The sequence below is a fragment of the Physella acuta genome, unplaced genomic scaffold (assembly GCF_028476545.2).
Source record: "Physella acuta isolate Inbredline_101_S28 unplaced genomic scaffold, ASM2847654v3 ptg001267l, whole genome shotgun sequence".
NCBI classification, from domain to species: Eukaryota; Metazoa; Mollusca; class Gastropoda; family Physidae; genus Physella; species Physella acuta.
In genome coordinates this window covers 1-7,454 of record NW_026732782.1, presented here as the reverse complement: position 1 = coordinate 7,454, position 7,454 = coordinate 1, and the positions used below count along the sequence as shown (strand labels likewise).

At 41.9% G+C, this 7,454-nt stretch overlaps 1 pseudogene; it reads left to right on the top strand.

Moving 5' to 3' along the window:
- Positions 1 to 274: 274 nt before the first annotated feature.
- Positions 275 to 6,480, top strand: LOC131957800 (solute carrier family 22 member 3-like; annotated as a pseudogene).
- The last annotated feature ends 974 nt before the right edge of the window (positions 6,481 to 7,454 follow it).

Below are 7,454 nucleotides of genomic sequence, written 5' to 3'. Positions count from 1 at the left end.
ATGAACTTATAACAGTCAGAAATTTGAAACCGCTGCCAAACGGCGGTCTGTAGACAGTTCTCATTATTCGCGTGTTTGTGTTTAATTAATTATTTCTATTTATAATGAGCTGGTGTATTTCTATGATAAGATTTGTCCGGCTGTTTGTTTGACTGTAATACAAAAGGCTAGACAGTTTCACTTTATGTATATGGAGGAATCTTTCTACGGGCGTATAAGTGGGCATTCTGACGTCTAGAGGAATTGTTCTACAAGCATATGTGTGGGCACTATGGTGTATGGTGGAATCGTTCTACGGGCATATTTGCTGGCATTCTATTGTATAGAAGGAGTTCTTCTACATGCAAATATGTGGGCATTTAGGTTATAGAGGAATTGTTTTACGGGCCTTTACATGGAAATTGTTCTGTGGGCATATATGTTGGCATTTTGACGTTTAGAGGAATTGTTCTACGGGCACGTATATGGGCATTTAGTTGTATAAAGTTTTTGTTCTTTGGATACAAATGTAAAGTAGAAATAAGTGCACGGGTATGGGTTTTAAATTGTCTAGAAATTAGTAAAAAAAATTGTGTGCGAGAGTTAGGCATACAAGTCTTAGAAAATAATTAATTAGAAATGTAATTCATAATCTGCGGGACTTTGGAAAGTTTTAGATATACCATAAAATACGGTTGTCAGAAATGCGCCTTAGAATTAATGATTAATGAGCCTATTACTCATTTTACTTACTGTTTATATAAGCTTTATATGAGAGACTGCAGTGATATTGTGTAAGTGTTTTGTGATGTATGTTGTGATGTATGTATGTTGTGATGTATGTATGTTGTGATGTGTGAATGGTGTGATGTGTGTATGTTGTGATGTGAGGATGTTGTGATGTGTGGATGTTTAGACATGCATGTTGCGATGTGTGGTTGTTGTGATGTGGGAGGCTGTTGTGATGTGTGTGGATGGTGTGATGTGTGTGGATGTTGATATGTGTGTGGGTGGTGTGATGTATGTATGTTGTGATTTGTGGATGTTGTGATGTGTGTTGATGTTTTTATGTGTTGATGTTGAGATGTGTACTAGGCTCACATATATAGCGTACAACTATATAAAAAATGGTTGTATCCTCTAGACCAGATGCTTTAGAATTATAATACTCAAAGCTGCTAGCTATAATATTGTAACATATCACGTTGACATTTATACTGTGCATTAAATACTACAATGACATCTTTTTAAAAGCCACATCTCTATAACCGTGACATCACTATGATGATGACATCTATATGCTGGTGACATCTAGATGCCAAAGTCTTTATCAAGAGATCTCTAGGATAGCAACAAGATGGCGTCGAGTGCCGAGTGCCTTGAGAAGCTAATGACGTCACTGAGCAGTCGCAGAACCTTCCAGCTGACCACTCACCTGATGGTGGCTTACCTGTACGGCATGGTGGCCTTCAACTACATGATCATGGCGTTCCACGGGGCGCCGGTACCCCACACTTGTATAGCTACAGGTAAGACTTAGGGCGTTGCACGGGGCGTCAGTAACCCACACATGTATGGCCACAGGTAAGGCTTAGGGCGTTTTACGGGGCGCCGGTACCCCACACTTGTATGGCCACAGGTAAGGCTTAGGGCGTTTTATGGGGCGCCAGTACCCCACACTTGTATGGCCACAGGTAAGGCTTAGGGCTTTGCACGTGGCGCTAGTACCACACACCTGTATAGCTACAGTTAAGATGGCGTTCTACGGGTAGTCAGCACCCCACACCTGTATGGCTACAGGTAGCACTTAGGGCGTTCCACTGGACGTCAGCACCCCACACTTATATAGCTACATGTCACCAATACCCTAAACCTAAATGGCTACGGGGCGCCAGTGCTCCACGCCAAAAAATAAACCGGTAGTGATCTCCCCTAAACTTTCTCGAATATTCTTATATAAAACAACAGGGGATGGTAACTGGGGATATAGTTATGATTTTTAATCCATTTTAAATACTTAAACTTTTAAAAATAGAATAGAATCTCAGTAAAAAACAATTGCGCACCAAGCGAACGCCTAATAAAGGTGTGTATAATAGTGCGCAATAGTATTAGTACTTAATAAATTTACATTAGTTTTTTGAGAAATCGAAAGTAGCGTAAATTACTACTTCCGGTCAACGGAAGCTACTCAAAATTTAACATAAGGTAGAGAATTAGATCTTATACTTACTTGTGGAATTTCATTTATCTATCTGAAATAGTACTCAAGTTATAGGCTTTTGAAAAATTCAAAGTAGAAAAAGTACCACTTCCGGTTATTGGAAATCGCTCAAAAGTTGATACGGATCTACGATTTTGATAAAATACTTATATATGAAATTTCATCAACCTAGCTGTAACGGTACTCAAGTTATCGTGTTTACACACGGACACACACACACACAGACACACAGACATACGGACAGAATTGCAAAGCCCAGTTTTTCAGACTGGATTACGCATAAAACCTCTTAGTTTTGATAAATCTGGATTGATAATTTTTGCCCGATTAAAATAAGTCCTCTAAACTTCGGATGTGATGAAGGATTGAGGTGTAATACGGTGAAAGATGTTAAAATTTCAAGTGATTTTTGTGCACGATTACAATACTTTCTCTATACTTCGTATATACGAGAAAGTAAAAAAAGGAAAAAAAAACCCAATATGAACACATGTTGACGTTTTGAGCACTTTCCACTCCCAATGCTCGACTACTTGATACTCAATTTACCAAAATTATAATTCAAAGTGCTAAAATCTTTGAGTTTTGATTTTGCTCCAAAATGTTTTGTTTAAGCACTACTTAAAGACCTTGACCCTTAGCAATAGCCCAGAGTATTGACCCAACACCTAACAAAAAAAAAACCTACAGCGTCATCTTAACGTCATCGACTGCCACATACATGAGATGATGTGGTCGGTAACCCAAAAATTTCGATTTTGGCACCCAGGTCAAATCCGTAGGCTATCTCTGAGTCCACCCAGCTCTAATGAGTACCTGGCTTACGTTAGGTGAAGTAAAAAGTGACTAATCATTGAACTGACCACAATTTCCATGTATAAGTCGAAGTCTCAGAAACAGATATACTCTACTTCATCTGCTATATGGATGGCCAGGTCCAAATAGACAAACTAGACCTTAATAGTCGAAAACGAGGGTAGGGTTATCTATAAAAACCCTTGCTGGTAATAATAAATATAATAAGTGTGTAGGCAAATATATCGGAGAAGGGGTGGGGGTATTGTTAAAAATTAGACTTTAATTTCAATTTGTTTTTCTTTTTTTTTTTTTTTTAAAGTTACGTCAGCAAGCAACAGCACCAATGACGTGACCAACACGTCCCACTCACAATGCGCGACTACTTTTTACTTCTCTGACGGCCGTAACGAGACTGTACTGTGTACGGCGGGACAGTGGATGTACACACCTGTACACAACGAGTGGAACATCGTCAGCCAGGTCACGCCGCCCACGTCACCTGCTAATTAGTGTTTGTTTTAATTATGTTCTCATTAAATTCAAGCATGTATTCACCGCAATTTTTTTGGGTCTTATTTTCATGTAACGCTGGCTAGCCGATACCATTATGACAATAAGGTTTTTAAATAGCCTGCACATTGTAAGGGAGATGACTCGAGTATGAGTTAAAGTTAAAAGGGCGTACATAAAGCTCTATACGCAAATGTCTAAAAACAGAAAATGAAACCTAAGTATGAAAGGCGGTGTAGGCTGAAGTATGAAGTATGATTTCATTTAGGGGCTGACTTTGTGACGATAATTGAGGGGTGGGGGTATCGGCACAATAAGCGTGACGTCATTAAATGTTTAGTAGTTGGATAAAAAAAAGAAAAAACCTAAATTTTGAAGGGGTGTAAACTAAACTATGATGTCATTTAGGAAGGGGGGGGGGGTGAGGGACTCACTTTTTTGTGATGATAATTGAGGGGTGGGGGTATTGGCATAATAAGCGTGACGTCATTAAATGTTTAGTAGTTAAATTAGAAAAATAAATGTAAAAAAAAAAAAAAATTTGGAACGTGTAGGCTGAACTATGTCATTTAGGAGGGGGTGGGGCTGACTTTTAGTGACGATAACTAAATAGTGAGTATTCAGGGGGGTGGGGGGGGGGGGGGGCAGTCAATATCATGCTTGTCTCTGTTTATCATTTATACCCATATGATACACATTTTTTGTTAAACGGGACAAAATCGTATTGAATATCTATATGTTCCTAGCCCATCTAGTACTTTGATAAGTAATTGACTTTTGTTATGGGCAATCACAAGCGGCTGGACATAACGTTAATCACACTATCCTTTACAATACCTCGGTCATAGAATCAGAAGAACTCTACTTCACCTTCCATATGGACCACCGTTTGATACGATACTTTACCTTTTGTTTATTCCAGTTTGACCTCGTCTGCTCCGATGCTTACCTGGCCAATCTGGCGACGACCATTTTTTTTGCCGGCGTCATGTTGGGGGGTCTGGTGTTTGGTGATCTGGCTGACCGGTACGGCCGTCTTCCCGTCATGCTCTTCACCCTCTACACGTCATCGGTCCTGGGGGTCATCATCGCCTTCTCTGTCAACTACACCATGTTTGTGGTGCTGAGGTTCTTGGAAGGTATTTTGATGCAGGTACTGCAAGCACGCACACACACACACACACATGCACACACATTTACATACGTACAGTGTTTCTTCCAGACTTTTTTCCGGGGGGGGGGGGGGGACTTGAAATTATCGTGGGGAGCGTACTTTAATTTCCGGAAGGGGGGGGGGGGCGGAGCCCCACCGAAGAGATGCGTGGAAGAAACACTGCATACACATACACACATTTACCCTCACAGATACACTTTTTCTTTAACATTAATCATAGACATACACACACTAAAACTTGCATATGAACACACTCGGAGGAATACACATAACGTGAAAACACAAACATACACTAATACATAATATATGTATTGTGTATTGTGTGGTGGAGTATCCACCATCACTCAGCACATGTTAGTCGAAATAGGGACAGGTTCAAGGTCAAGGTTAAAGCCACGTTTACGGTTGAGGTAAATACGTAAAAATTTCTTTCTCTAGACATCATAGTAAAACGTAAATTGCTAAAATGTACAGACAGCAGACAAACACACACATGGACTAACGGCACAGATATTCAAACAAATCGACAGACGAACAGAAGGTCGGACGGATTGACGAACAGACGGATGGAAATACAGATTGCTTGAGTAATGACGTTCCGACAGACGGAGGGTTGGACGTATGGACATCTGGACATACGGAAAACGGGACGGACATTCAGACAGACGGATGTACAAAACGAACGTTGTGAACTAAAACCAATCTTGTTATCTAACCTTGCTCCCCCTCCTGCCCCCCCCCCCCCCCCCCAGGGCCTACAGGCCTCCGTGTACACCTATACGATGGAGATCTACGTGGCCAGGCACCGGCCCTTCGCCGTGGTGGTCACCGACGTCTTCTTCGCCAGCGGCGTCATGGCCCTCTCCGGCCTGGCGTACGCGCTGCCAGACTGGCGACACCTGCAGATCCTGTCCGGCGTCTTGAGACTGGTCACCGTTTGCTACACCTGGTACTAGAGTTCTTAGACCTACGGGGCATGGATTGGGTTTTAAAAGGCTGGCTAGAACTAGATTGGGGTGTTTTAGTTTTAGCTGGGCGACTCATTTTCACGAATGTAGTTGGAATACCAAATACATACAACCGGGTCTACGACAAATTCCCGAAAAACACTTGCCCGAATGACGTTTTCCCGAAGGCCGATTTCCCGAATGGACACTTGCCCGAATGCGAACAAATGCCCGAATGGACAGTTGCCTTCGGGCAAGAGGCTTTCGGGCATTTGTCACATTCGGGAAAACGTCCGGCTCCCCATACAATACCCTGCAAGGAATGTAAAACGTAGTTGGGTGGTAGAGTGCTCGAGTGCAATCAGGAAGTCTCGAGTTCGAATCTCGAGCTGAACATGAGAGTTTGCATGGCGCCCTGAGTACATCCAGTTCTGATGGGTACCTGATTTATGTTAGGGAAAGTAAAGGCAGCTGGGCATAGTGCTGACTACACCATTCCTTCATATACCGAGGTGAAAAAGCAAATGAACTCTACACTATGGATCGTTAAGTTTGAAAGGGGCACTGTACTTTATGCAAAAGCAGCAAGCACCATATATATATATATATATATATATATATATATATATATATATATATATATATATATATATATATATATATATATATATATATATATATATATATATATATATATATATATATATATATATATACAAATACATATATATATTCTTGCGCGCGTGCGTGTGTTTCCAGGTATCTCCCAGAATCACTACGCTGGCTGGTAGCCAAAGGAAAAATGGACAAAGCTTGTTGTCATCGCCAGAATCAGCAAGCTCAACAAGGTATGGAGGGTCGAGAATTGTGTTGCAGAACACACATAATTATATTTGTGTAGCTTGGTTTTCCATATGGTATATGTCTAGATTTTCCTGACCGTGTAGGACAACTGTGAAATAAGTGTTGATAAGCGGCTATCTATATATGACAACATCTACCACCTCCCTCCCTTCTCCGAATGAAATAGAATTATATAGATAATATTTACTTTTACCAGTGTCCTTCCCCAACCCGGAAAATTAAGTGCGCCCCACCCCTCCGAAAATGGGACGGAGTGGTCTAGCGGTAGAGAGCTGGACTGCTAACTCGTAAGTCTCGAGTTCGAATCCGGGTTCAAACCAGTTGACCGTCCCTGAGTCCATCCAACTCTGATGGATACCTAACTCACGGTAGGGAAAGTAAAGGCGGCTGGGCATAGTGCTGACCACACTATCTCTTCATATGCCGAAGTTACAGAAACAAGCGAACTCTACTTCAATTGCCCCACAGACCGTCAGGTTTGAAAGGGAACTTTTACTTACCCCTCCGAAAATTTCAAGTGCCTCCCCCGGAGTTGTAAGTCTGAAAAATAAAAACCCACCGCCCTCAAGATATTTTGTAATGTCTACAAATATAAAAGTGGGCTAAAAGATTGTTCGTCACGACTAAAAAAAGCCTCAGATTGAGTTGTTACGTGTGTGTGTCGTACCCTCTCCCCCCCCCCCCGTCTTTTAACCCGCAGCTTCCGGTACCAGCGGAACTCTGGCGACAGCTCAGCGAGTACCACGGCCAACAGGCGTCAACTTCCGGTGGTCCCGGCAAACAGTACCACGTGACCGACATGTTCCGGGAACCGCAGCTACGGAAAACGTCGTTAATTTTTTTCTTTTTGTGGTGAGTGCTTTCAACATGCGTGCGCATACTCACGTACATGTACACACGCAATCAGACATACACACATCATCTTTTCCCTTTCATGTCCAAGACACACGGGGCCGTC